The sequence below is a fragment of the Poecilia reticulata genome, chromosome 7 (genome assembly GCF_904066995.2).
Source record: "Poecilia reticulata chromosome 7, P_reticulata-male-v2, whole genome shotgun sequence".
NCBI classification, from domain to species: Eukaryota; Metazoa; Chordata; class Actinopteri; order Cyprinodontiformes; family Poeciliidae; genus Poecilia; species Poecilia reticulata.
In genome coordinates this window covers 4572955-4585361 of record NC_088836.1, presented here as the reverse complement: position 1 = coordinate 4585361, position 12407 = coordinate 4572955, and the positions used below count along the sequence as shown (strand labels likewise).

Here is a 12407-nt window from a genome sequence, read left to right as displayed (position 1 = left end):
TGTGACAAAAAAATAATAAAAATTGTAGTCTCTTTGTGTGTAAAACCACTAGAATCATATCCCAAAAGTCTTACAGCAAAAGGTATTGACGTATTGACTGAACACAAATGGATGCCCAATTGTTCTGTTTTTATTTTTAATATATTTCATTTTACAAAGTGTTTATTTTCCTCCCTCTTCACAATTTTGCTCAAATTTGTGTTGACCTGTCATTTAAAACCCCAATGTTGTAATTTTAATGTGACAAATCGAATACAGCTCGAAACAAACAGTCAGAAACTTGGCAGCATTTAAAAAATCAAATCAAAACAAAAAGCTCCACTTCATGATTCAGCCAGACTTAGTGCTGGTATTATGTTGTGATTGCACCGACTTTTAGCAGAATGTTCCAGCCAGCTGATTGCATCTCTTTCTATTAAAGTGTTGCCTGCAGAAAAATGACAGTGCAGAAGTCAGGGGAATTCTTCCACACTGGGGGAGCAGAGGGAGCCACAGAGGTCTGCAGCGATGACTCAAAACCCACCAACTGTTGGTAGACATTTTGAACCACAGACCTGTGCTCCGCTCTCTGAATCATCCCTGTCATGTTTACACTCTGACTTGAAAGTGCTCTGAGATCTCGATGTTTAGATATTGGGTAGTTCTTTCTTCCTTTTTTTTTTTTTTTGTCCTCAGGTCCTGTCCCCTGCAGTTTTTAAAGTTTGGCCCTCTTGGAGATGTCTGTCTTCCCAGCGTGTGCTGTTATGACTCCTTTCATAACACACAAAGCAAAGCTGAGAATCGCTGTTAGTCAAAGGCTGAAAAGGTGGGAGCCAGGACGAAATGGGTGACTCACCATAGCTGCAGTTTTATAACGTGGGATACAGGAATAAGTCACAGAAATGCATATGTTTATGAAGAACTGCTGATAAGGCTGATTTCAACATACAATTTTAACAAAAAAGAAAACCTATTTGCTTACGATTTGAGCTAAATTCAATCTCTACAAGATCAAAACTGGTAAACCGTATAAGAACCATGTGGAAATGATTAGCCATTTTTGTTCAACAGAAACTGATAACTGCAATGTACCACATGTTTGGCAGTCCATCCAGTTTTTTGTGATTGTGTAAATTAACACAAAATCAACAGATAATTTGTTGAAATGTAAAATATATACAAATGGTTGTACAATTTCTCTGTGTCAAATGTCAAATGTGTCAAACACTCTTCAACAATGGCACAGCAAAGGCTATTTCTTATACTAGTGCTAGGCACATGTGTTTGTTTAGGTTGTATTTACCCAGAATGCCCTGCATTGTGGTCTGCTTCCTGCTTTTGTAGCGGTCTCTGCTCTGCTCAGCGTTCACACATGCATTCAAACTGCACCAGAGTTCTCTTCAATAGAACTGAGACGTAGGTTTTTGGTTGGACCAGAGTTCACCTGTTTAGTCCACATCAGAGTTAGAATAGGTTAGCATGTTCACATCTCCTCAAACGAACTGGACTTTGAAAGCAAATGAACTGTAGTTTGAGTAAAGGTGGTCTGGAGAGAGCTTATCTGAATGCACCCAAAGTTTTTTCAGGTCTGTCATGTTTAATGGAGTCATTTAAAAAGCATAAACAACACCAGAACTTTTGAAAAGTAAAGTTATTGCCTTGAACACTTCAAAGAAAAAACAGTTTCCATGGAAATGGTCTAGTCTTTTTCTGGTATTGCAATAAAAGTTAAACCTTGTCATTTAGATGTTGACATGACCAATCATCTCTACGGAGATTTAATAAGAGATCTAGCAGTTTTCTCTGTGATCCCATAGTTTTCTAGATTTTTATTAAAAACCCTGTTAAATTTGACTCATAGCTTTTTGAATTAAATCAACCGTCCATACGCTTAAAGATAAAATGTTTCTTTACCGTGAAGCATAGCTGCCACCCACAGAGCATGAATATTTATAGGATTACTCAGAAGCCGTGGATTCTCATTAGCGAATCCTATAGGACCCTCGGCCTTCCTGAAGCGCCACTGGATCCTCCTGAGCCGTAATAACCTGCTTTGTCCAGGACAAGCCAGGTAATATCCTCCATCATTCAGCAGGTAAACATTCAGCAGCTCTCTTCCCTCCTCCCATAAAGCCAAGCCACTGGTGTGTCTAATGAAACGGATGATCACAGACTATCACCGCCATGCAGAAAGTTTCCCAAGTCCTCTTTTCCCTTGACTTTCTTTGCACATCCTCTCTATCCTCATGAGGCTTGAGAGGATACGGATTAAAGCATCGATCTACGTAATCAGTTGCTAGAGTGTTATTCATCACATCTGCACTGCAGCAACAGCCTCATATTGTAAAATCATGAGTGTGTGTTTGTGTGTTGTTATGCCCCGTGGAGTAAATGGGATTATCAATGCATTCAATGAGCTTCTAACTTGGCTTTAGCATACAAGAGGATAGATGACAGATGAAGGCACTGTAACAGAGAGAAGATTTGTTAAGACTTTGTGTTTCACAAAAGAGATCCAAAAACCTATTTAATCAAGAAAAGATACAAAAAGAGAAGGGAGGCTTAAAGTTTATTAGCAGCTTGTAAAGTCGGAGTCACTACAGCGTTAAAAATATCCACACAGAAAAATAAAATGTGCTAAAACTAGTAGAAACTGTCAGATGTACCTCCAATTAGAGAATCACCTACAATGAAATATTGTCTGTCTGCCACATAATAATTAGGTTTATTTGTTCATAGATCCTGAAAAATAATTAAATTCTTAGTTTCTAAATGGCTAATTATCAATTAGGATCGGTGAAACTGGATGGCATTGGTCAAACATTTATTTAAGATTTTGTGATGCTGCTGGCTGTTATGGATCCTGGAAAGAAAAAAATGGCCAGATAAAGAAAGTGGAAGCCATGCAGCAAAGGTCTTAATATCTCTAAACCCCAGACAGCTGCATTGAGGACTAATAGCCGGTCTATATAGGATATTCACTCTAGTGACATGCCACCATCTTCGTGCGTTTTTGATAATAGGTGAAGAAATATTTTATTGATCAAAGTCTTCATTGATTTTCATGTGGTAGATTAATCAAGAATCTGGTTGCCAGAAAACTAGCAGAACTCGCTAACTTGTTAAGACTTGACCGTTTCTACTGCAGACGCTCCTGTGCCATCCTCGGTCCCCCGGGTGCAGCCTTTTGAATATTGATCAGTCTCTTTCTGCTGTAAGTTATTCACATGGAATGTGCATCTCAGTAGAAAGCAGCAGCTTCAGGCTGCTGCCTTTGAATGCATCATCACTGAACAAAAGGAGGTCAAAGGAATAAAAATAAAACTTCTTCATAGCTTATAGATCTTTAATGCTGACTTCTTGGTCTCTCCCATACAGGAGATGACTTCTTACCTCTGACGACGATCCAATGATTTTATCCTTCTTTACAGAACTGATAAATTCTCTGCACTTCATTGGCCTCCAGTCAGTTTTACTTATTGATTTGTGATTTATTTTTTTGCAGTGAGAACATACATTTTTATCTCTGTAGCAGTCTGACTGACCTCTGACCTGCTGCATGAATGCTTGTTTACTTACTCAACAGCCTGTTTTCGGCAGATATTAAACAGTATTTGCCTTTCACTCTTATTGCTGACCAAATGACTGTTAACACGTAAAAAGCAGCCTATATCTTTCTACATCACCCTGATGAAGATGGTTTCCATCCCTGCTTGTGCGTCATTTTGGAGCAGATTTATCATTCAGCATGTCAGTAAGCAGATGCAGATCCCCTGGACCGTACAGGAACATCAGGGTACGCAGTGCGAAGGCTGACGCAGCCCAGTCAGGGATGTAGAAACGGGGAAGAAAAATCCCTTCTGACAGTGATTAACCTTGTTTGCAACACCTTGGATATAATCCAAACACTTCCCTTCACTCTGCAAACACACCTCCTGATGTTCAACACAGAGTTCAGAGCTGAGCTAGTCTGAGTTGTGGTGGCTTAGTGAGAATGGATGACTTCGTAGATGATGCAAAATTTCATTCTCATATAATGTGACTAATATTTTCAGGATGAATTTGATGGGATTTTGCTTCATATATAAATACATATAAACACAATTGAATTAGGATGTATTTAAATGAAGCCAGACCTGTAAGGCTGATGCCTCATTGGTTATTTGCCATGGATGCTAGGCTAGGTTAATGACCTTTCAACATCGATTCAGATGTGAGGTAAGTGAATAAATCTTGAAGAACATCATGATTTGAGACATATTGTTGGCCATCCATCCATCCATCCATCCATCCATCCATCCATCCATCCATCCATCCATCCATCCATCCATCCATCCATCCATCCATCCTCAAAGATCAGAGATGTGATCTTAAGGTCATTTTCTTCCCACTCAATTCTTATTGATTCTCCCTTCAGTTCTCCGTTTGGGATTTATCGCATTGATCTGGATTTTTTTAGGATGCATTTCAAGCGGGCCAATTGCCATTGAGTTGTGAACCATGCCAATTTTCCATGCTGTTTCAGAATTGTAGTCTGCTTTTGGTTGTAATTTGGCAATGGCAGCAGAGGAAGCAAACGAAGCCATTCAGTCAGTGTTGGTCACGCTTCCACAGCTTGCAGCTTTCACCAACAGCCAACTTGTTCAGTTTGGCACTACTCTCTTTACAGTGGGACATGGTTGTTTACAGCACATGCAGTTTCCTGTAAGCTTCATAGCGTAGTGTCCTTCACGGTCAATCCGGCACAGTACATACATCATGGCCAAGCATTTGTGGTTGGATTCTACGTCTCCAGTTTCTCAACAGCCAAAGGTCCAGGCTCTCTGTATGAATCAATACATAGAACGAGGGGCTGCTTCCTACCAGCTTATACCTCCATGTTTCTCCATGTGATGGTGTATTACGGATGCACCATGGTTCACAAACAAATCATGGCAGTGGCATAATTGTTGATGGAGAACAAGTTTACATTTTTGTCTGAATTCATGTTGTCGTTAAGGCAAACTAGCACAGCCCTGACCTCGGGGTAAATAAACAGGAAGCATGTTTGTCAACTGAAGGGACACAGTGCAGCACACAGTAGGTGTTAATCACTGTCAGGAGGTTTTGTCTGCCTGCCTCTACATCCCTGACTGGGCTGCATCAGCCTTCACACTGCGTACGCTGTTGTCCCTGTACGGTCCAGGGGATCTGCATCTGCTTACTGACATGCTGGATGATGAATCTGCTCCGAAACGCACAAGCAGGGGTGGAAACCATCTTCATCAGGGCGATGTGGAAAGACAGGCTGATAATGTTGCTGCTGCTACATCCAGATGAGAGCATGTCATAGTATGTCTTGTTGATCTGTGAGGCTTTTTTTTTGTATTCATGAGCAACAACAAACTGATGTGCTTGATTTGTGTTTCCTGCTTTCTGCTACAAGGTCAGGTGTGTGTTTGGACAAAAAAGAGCAGCAACTGAACAAACGGCAACAAACCCCAGAGACTACGAGCCGGAGCCGTCCTACTGCAGCTCACACAGCAGAATAAAACAAGAGTTCAGCAGTGGTAGACAACGCAAGTGCCTGTAGGGACAACTGTAAAAAGACATTTTACAGTTGTATAGTGTCTCATCCAATGGGAATGAAAGGTTTCATCCTTTTTAAGGGAGAACTGTGGGTTCACTGCCATAAATATACATATTAAATTAATATGAGGTCAATCATTTTCATTTGCAGGATTTATTTCTACTTTCTGCTCTCTCTCCCAAAAACTGGATGACAAAAGTTTTCAGTCCGGTGCTTTAGTATCAACTATCCCTATTTTTTTTGAAGGGCAGTTGTGTTTACAGAGACTTCTTAATGCCTTTTCAAATCAGTGTGTGTGTCTCTGTGTGTGAGCAATGCTTCTGTAATATTCTCTAGCTTTCTAAAGGTGTGTGGCGGTCATATGCAGCATAGTCATGGGAGGCGAGCGAAACGTCTGGGAGGGCGAAACAGGAGAAGGAACAGGATTGATTCTGAGCTTTAAATAAACTCTCGCTCCTCTCCTCCAGCTGTGTCCACCAGACACGGATCTGCCCCACATGTCACTCAAATCAGCTGCCTGCATGCACCGCCACAGACGGTTTGTGTGAGAGCAGCCCCGGTGGCCAGTTGGCCCAACAGAAACAAGAGTGACGCCAGCCAACATAAATCAGCGCCTCATCTCCTCTCCAAACTTCAGATTTGGATCAAGCGAGAGAATTAATAATTGGTGCTGACAAGCAGCCGTGTTTTCTCCTTGAAATGGCTTCTCTTTCCTTCTTGTGGATTAAAGCGGCAGAGAGGGAAAAAAGAAAAAAAAACCGTTGCACTGCAGCCTGTTTTCTTTTTCATGGGAGAGTGGTTTGCACTCTCTGCTTGACAAGCTTTGTGAGAAGCAGTGGAGGTGAGAATGCACACAGACACAGAGGGACCTCCTCATCCTGAAACACAAAGCATCTCTCTGTCTCCCAGTTTAATTTAATGAAGGCAGGGTGGATGGGGTGGATGTTCCAGGGCCTCCATCCCTTGGTGGAACTTGGAGAGCAAGGCTCAGCCATTTTATTGTACAACTTTTATTGGTAGACCTAAGTTGCAACATTTGTTACATTTTCAGCTGGTGCATTTCAATTTCACACTGCGTTGTGTCAAACAAACTAAACCTTTTGAGAAACCTGTTCTCCTCCTCGCCTGTGGAGGTGCTGTGCCACGGACCACTGAAGGAAACAACACCAAAACCTCTGAAGAAGACACTGGGCGCAGCTTCCTTCTTCACAAAATGACAACTAAAATGAAGTGGCGTCAGATTGTAGCGGTGGCAGGATTACTCTGTTGGCGAGTAATGGCATGCTATTGCCAGACATTTTTCGTGCTAGCACGTTTATTTTGATTGTATTTACCCAGAATTCCCTGTGCACTTCCTGCTTTTGGAGCTATTTGCAGTCCGCTTGGCATTCACATATAAGAAGACAGTCAGAAATGAATGTATATCCTGCAAAATGTCCATTAGTGTAGCTTCGCACAGAATATGGCTGAATATTTCATGCTAAAAAAGGCAACAATATTCAGTGCTTTTAGTATTACATGCCTAACACAACACAAATAAAATAAACATATTTTTCTCCCCATCAACAAAGAAGTACCAATGCTGATGTGTATGCAAGGTAGCTCAGAGGGCGAACAAACAAGTTATGGTTATTTCTGCCAATTTGTCAAGAGAAAACATGGAGAAAAACATAAATTACGAGCCTGCATGCTTGTTTGAAAGTTTCCTCTCCCTTCCTTCTCTCCCCATATATTTGGATGCAATTTGCATGCTATCTTTCCTTTCCATTTTCCACGCCTGAATAGCTGATCTGTTGCAACCAGCATATCTATTAGCGAGCTGCTGGTGGCTCTGCTGTCTCTCCTCTGACACAGAGATCAACATTTAGCTGCACTGCTACCACGTTACTTCCTCCAGCAAGCACCTCAACACATTACTGTTATCTCGAAAAAAAAATGTCTCCCCTCTTCTGAAGATCTCCACTGCAGAGGGAAAAGCAAATATTTCAGTTTTATTAGGCTTTTGCCTCTGATGAAAATATTTTGAAAGTAAAATATTTTCGTAGAACTCTGTTTCCGTTGATGTTACTTATGCTGATGTGGATTGTCTGTCATCTTGGACGTGACAATTCTGAGTGCTGTTAATACAAGGTAACTAAACTCCAGCTACACTAACTGGGCCATTAAGATCACTGCTTTAGCCTGTATTCTTGTTTTTGACCTTAAACTCTGTGAATCCAGCTGTAGATACTCGTGAAGCTAGCAGCTAAGATCGGTCATCCAGGTGACAAGGTGGTCAGTGTTCTTCCATCAGGATTTTGTGGTTTATTAGAGACTAATGAAGTGATGAAGACTATCATTACCCATTGACCAATACAGCAATTAATAATCTAGGCTAAAGATGTGATGGATGCCATTGTTTTTGATTTTGACTGGCTCCATAGCAACCTTTCTGGATTCTCATGCACAGACTAACAAACTTAAGAGCTTAAATTATTTGTCAGCTAAACAAAATGCCACAGAGCCCAACAGATCCTTCTTGAGGCAAAACGAGTTATGGCAAGTCCATTTAACTGCAGATTATATTTGCCAGATGTTATTAGCATGTCTTCCTTCCTCATTCGTAGAAGTTTCCTGTTTCATTAAAAAGAAAAAGAAAAACAAGAAAAATGAGAAGGCCAAAGATACCACCAGTTTGGGTTCAGAATTAGCCAGAGAAAACGATCTTAGAGCAGTGAATTTGAAGTCTGTCCCATATGAAGCTAACCTGTTAAGAACAAGCTCCTTGTTCTACGTTTGGCTGTGAAGTGAGGTTCTGGGTCCTCGGTTATTGAGAAACGATTTCTTGTGTCCCCATCAGACGGACAGTTTCCCACACCACAAAAAAAATAACAAAAGAAAAACCTCATAAAAGTGCACACAACCTCGCTGGACAGAAAAAAACAAAAAAAAAAAACTTGTTGGGTCTAAATGACCCCGTCTTAATATCGTGTGAGGGTTAATTGCCACCTAGTCCTTCATGAAGAATGACAATGCAGAGGTACAGAAACTTAGAATGACATTTACAGCAGCTCTGTCAATAAACCTTCTCCTTTTAAGCCTTCAATCCTCTAAGAAGTCATATCTGCCTTAAAAGACCAACACATTGCTATTTTACCAAGGTTTGTGTGGAAGGACCCCCAGTGAGACCCTCCATGACTGTCATTAACTCCGTTTGATTTGGTAAAAATTTGGCTTGAGACCCGAAACTTGAGTGACTGACAAAAAATGAAACCATAGATTGCAGGATCACGTCTGTTTATCTGTCATTTTTAACACGAAGACCACAAAGGGGAAAAAAAAAGAGAGAATCAAGTAATCCCCAGAGCAGCTTCTTCAAAATAAAGTTTAAAACATGTAACAAGGCATCAAAACAAAGTGCTTGAGAGCAACTTCCTCTATCCAAGCAGAAGTTACAGACTCTATAGATCGCTGTCAGGAATGAGGGCTGTTGATGGGATTTATTTTATTAACTCCAGTGAAATATCCAACTGTGATTTGGCTTAAAATTAAGACACAGATCTGATTGGGACCAAAAAAAAAACAGTCCTGACTGGGACATCTCTAAACACTCTCTGGAACATTTCAACATTTCAAAATGAGGCAGTCATGTTGATTCAGAATTCTGACTTAATAAGTCAAAAGTTTCTCACTGCACTCAGCTTCAAAATTCAACATGGCTGCTTCATATTGGAATGTAATGGAAGCTTCAAATTACACCAACCACAATGTATAATATGTATTTGTGAACATGTTTGAATGCATAAAATGTTGAATATTTTATAAACTTGCATTAGCTTAAACAGATGTCAAACAATAAGTGTGATTGAAAGGTAGAAAAATTAATACAAAACAATTATGACAAAGAGTAAGGATGAATGTTTCCTCTCTGAAATAGTCTGAGTGCTTCGTTTATGTATGCACTCCGTTCAATTTTGAGTGAATTGTTTTTAGTCTGTCTGCACAATTACAAGCTAACAGAAATGGGGAAAAAGAAAATTTCCCACAATGTGATATACTGATGACTACAGCATTTCCAAATAAAAACATTTTTTTCCCCACTTTTCATCAACCGTTTTCTCAAAAAGAACCACATTTTCCTCAGTGATGTACCTGGTCTCAGGTAACCCTGTCTATCAGTCTGCCAAGTAACTTATTTTTCACTGACACATCCATCTTTTCTCTGAGTAATACCTTGATCCCCTGCAGCGTCCTCCACCGCTCCTTTAAAGTGCTCTCTGGATTTAGCACTATAACACTTCAACTGGAGGTCATCCAAGTCGGCAACAGTGGCTCCGTGTTGGAAAGCATCAAATTGTCTCAGACATTCTAAGGAGTTAATGTATTCACTTCCAAGTCACTTTCCACTTGACTGTACAATATTTGAAGAGTGGATAAAGGCTGGGAAGGGAGCTCAGCAGTCTAAATACCCGGCATGTCTGATTCACATCAGGCTTTAAACTAAATAGGTCACCAGCTTTTTGTTTGCGGAAATGGAAAAAAAATTTTTTATGGCCAAAATAATGGAGCTAAAGCATTATTTACAAAACTTGATTAAGTATATATTTCCAGTCAATAATGTCTATAAACATTAGCAGATATAAAATAAAAATTTGCTGAACTGACATGATAAAATGAAAGCAAAATAAGTGTTGTTTGTGACTTGGTGTCTATCACCCACTGTGACACACTTCATCACAGGGCAGAAAATTACAAAAATATTCCATGAATCCAAACCTTGTGATTACCGCCTTTTTATTCGGGATCCCTGAAGGCAGCACTTTGTAGAACAGGTTTTTGTCTTTTAGAGTTATACCTCAGCCAGGTTTGTTCAAGTCAATCAATAGTTTTGCCCTTTCTTCTTTGCAGAAGGACTCAACTGTCTGTCACCATGTCATGACAGTATGTTATGAGACAAATAATCTGAAGACTAATCTTCGTCACCTCCTCCCTGAGCTGATATTGCCGTCTGAAGAAATGCATCGCTCCAGACCAAAAACAACCAATCAGAGCCAGACAGAGGGTCTTAGCGCTGTTAATGACGCCGATGACAGAGAAACAACCATCACAGGAAAACTGTTTATCCGTTAAACACAGTTACTATGAGCAGTTCAGATCACATTTCTTTAAGTAAGTGGTGTCCTAAAGATGACTGTTTCTAATGGGAATGTTTTTCAAGAACTGCGTTTGTGTCGATATAAGTACAGTCAGCACCATACAGTTACCTAAGTCAAAAATAGTTTTTTTATTGTCAGTTTTATCGTTATCACAACAGTACCACAAAATATTGCGATAAAATTCTAAGTCATGTCGCCCAGCCATAGTGGAAAGTAAATGCAGGCAGCAGCAACAAAGGTCAACCCCAAGCAAATAGAATATTTACACATTTTGGTAGTTTTATGAATCAACTCACTGGTGACCTCATGCAGCCTTTTTTTGTTTTTAGAATATTGGTTTGTTTCATTAGATTTGTGTAAACTGCCATCTCCAACTCCTGCCCTGACTCTTCCAGCACAGGAGACGCGGAGCAGTGGGAAAAGCAATGCGTCACCTCTTATCATGGTCCAAATATAGAAATTTAATCTGTGAGGGGTTTCAAGCCAGAGAAAGGAAAAAGAGCAGGGTGCTGGGAGCTCCCCAGGCAGATCTTGTTGTGTAAAATGCAGTTTATTTCCCTCCATGTATGCCTTCCTTTAGCTTCTGCTGTCTTTCTTTCTCTATCTGTCTATTAATTGGCTCTGCAGTTATTCCATATTTCTTTCTGTAATGTCAAGATTGTAACAGCAAGGTAGAGAGGTGACAAAAACTGAAACCATGTGTATCCCTCCATCCCGTCTTAAAAGAGCAAATTGACAGCGTTTAAAATATAGTTGTTGGATTTTCATGAATTCTACATAAGAATTGGACTTGACTGCGGTGCTTTGAAAAAAACAGACCAATGAACTACATGTCAGCGAAGTAGTCTCCTGTTTACTTAATCTAATCCACTTAACACAATTAATTTCAACTTATTAATAGCATTAATTTTCATGTGTAAAATATTAAATCTGCTCCAGTTAATTCAAATAATCGCATTTTTGTTCAGAGTGGAACCTTTTGTATTCACATGTTTTTGGTATACTCGTAAATCTGATGCACAAGGTTCTTCCGCAAACAATAGTGATGGAGGACAAAACTGCTTCTCTCTACGTTTTGCTTTAAAGTCGATCTGATTGGACGCTGGGAAAGGCCATTGTTCTGCTCAAGTTTTGCTAAAAAGAGTTAGCCTATCAGCGGAGCTTTTCAAGTCTAATATAGCATCTGAATGCTAAACGTGTAGCAGAACACAGATTTCTCCAACACTAACTGATTTTTGAATTAAAAATTTTACTTTTCTTGATGTATAATTTGATTAAAATGCAATTAATTGCAATTAATTAATTACAGATGCTGCAATAAACTTGATTAAAAAATTTAAACCAGTCCCACCTCTGATAACACAAAAGTAAAGTTATTTGCTTAAAGTTACTTATATGCCACCCCAGTAGACCCGCCCCTGCTGAGCATAAGACTTCATCTGTTTTTTAAATTTCTTTATATCAGGCAAGACATGTGGCATTCAGTCCTACTTCAGGTTGTTGTGTCTTTTAAAGGGGTTTTCTAGTTACACAGGTCAGACACTAGTCTGTCTTGAAATTGAACTCAGCTGTTCGAACATGGTTCTTCACAGTTAATTTGTGATTTAACGAGGAGGAGACAGCCTGGTATTCCCTACAGGATAGGCCCAGCAGGTTTCCTGATGGTCCCACAGCCTGGAGCCATATGCAGCTCTGACTTCAGCCTCCTTTTTCACACATGCACA

General features: G+C 40.0%; 1 protein-coding gene across 4 annotated transcripts in view; it reads left to right on the top strand.

Annotated features, from left to right (window-relative positions):
* The window catches only part of klhdc8b (kelch domain containing 8B), a 173087-nt gene that overhangs the window by 132848 nt on the left and 27832 nt on the right, over positions 1 to 12407 (top strand). The gene's annotated exons all lie outside the window — the stretch shown is intronic.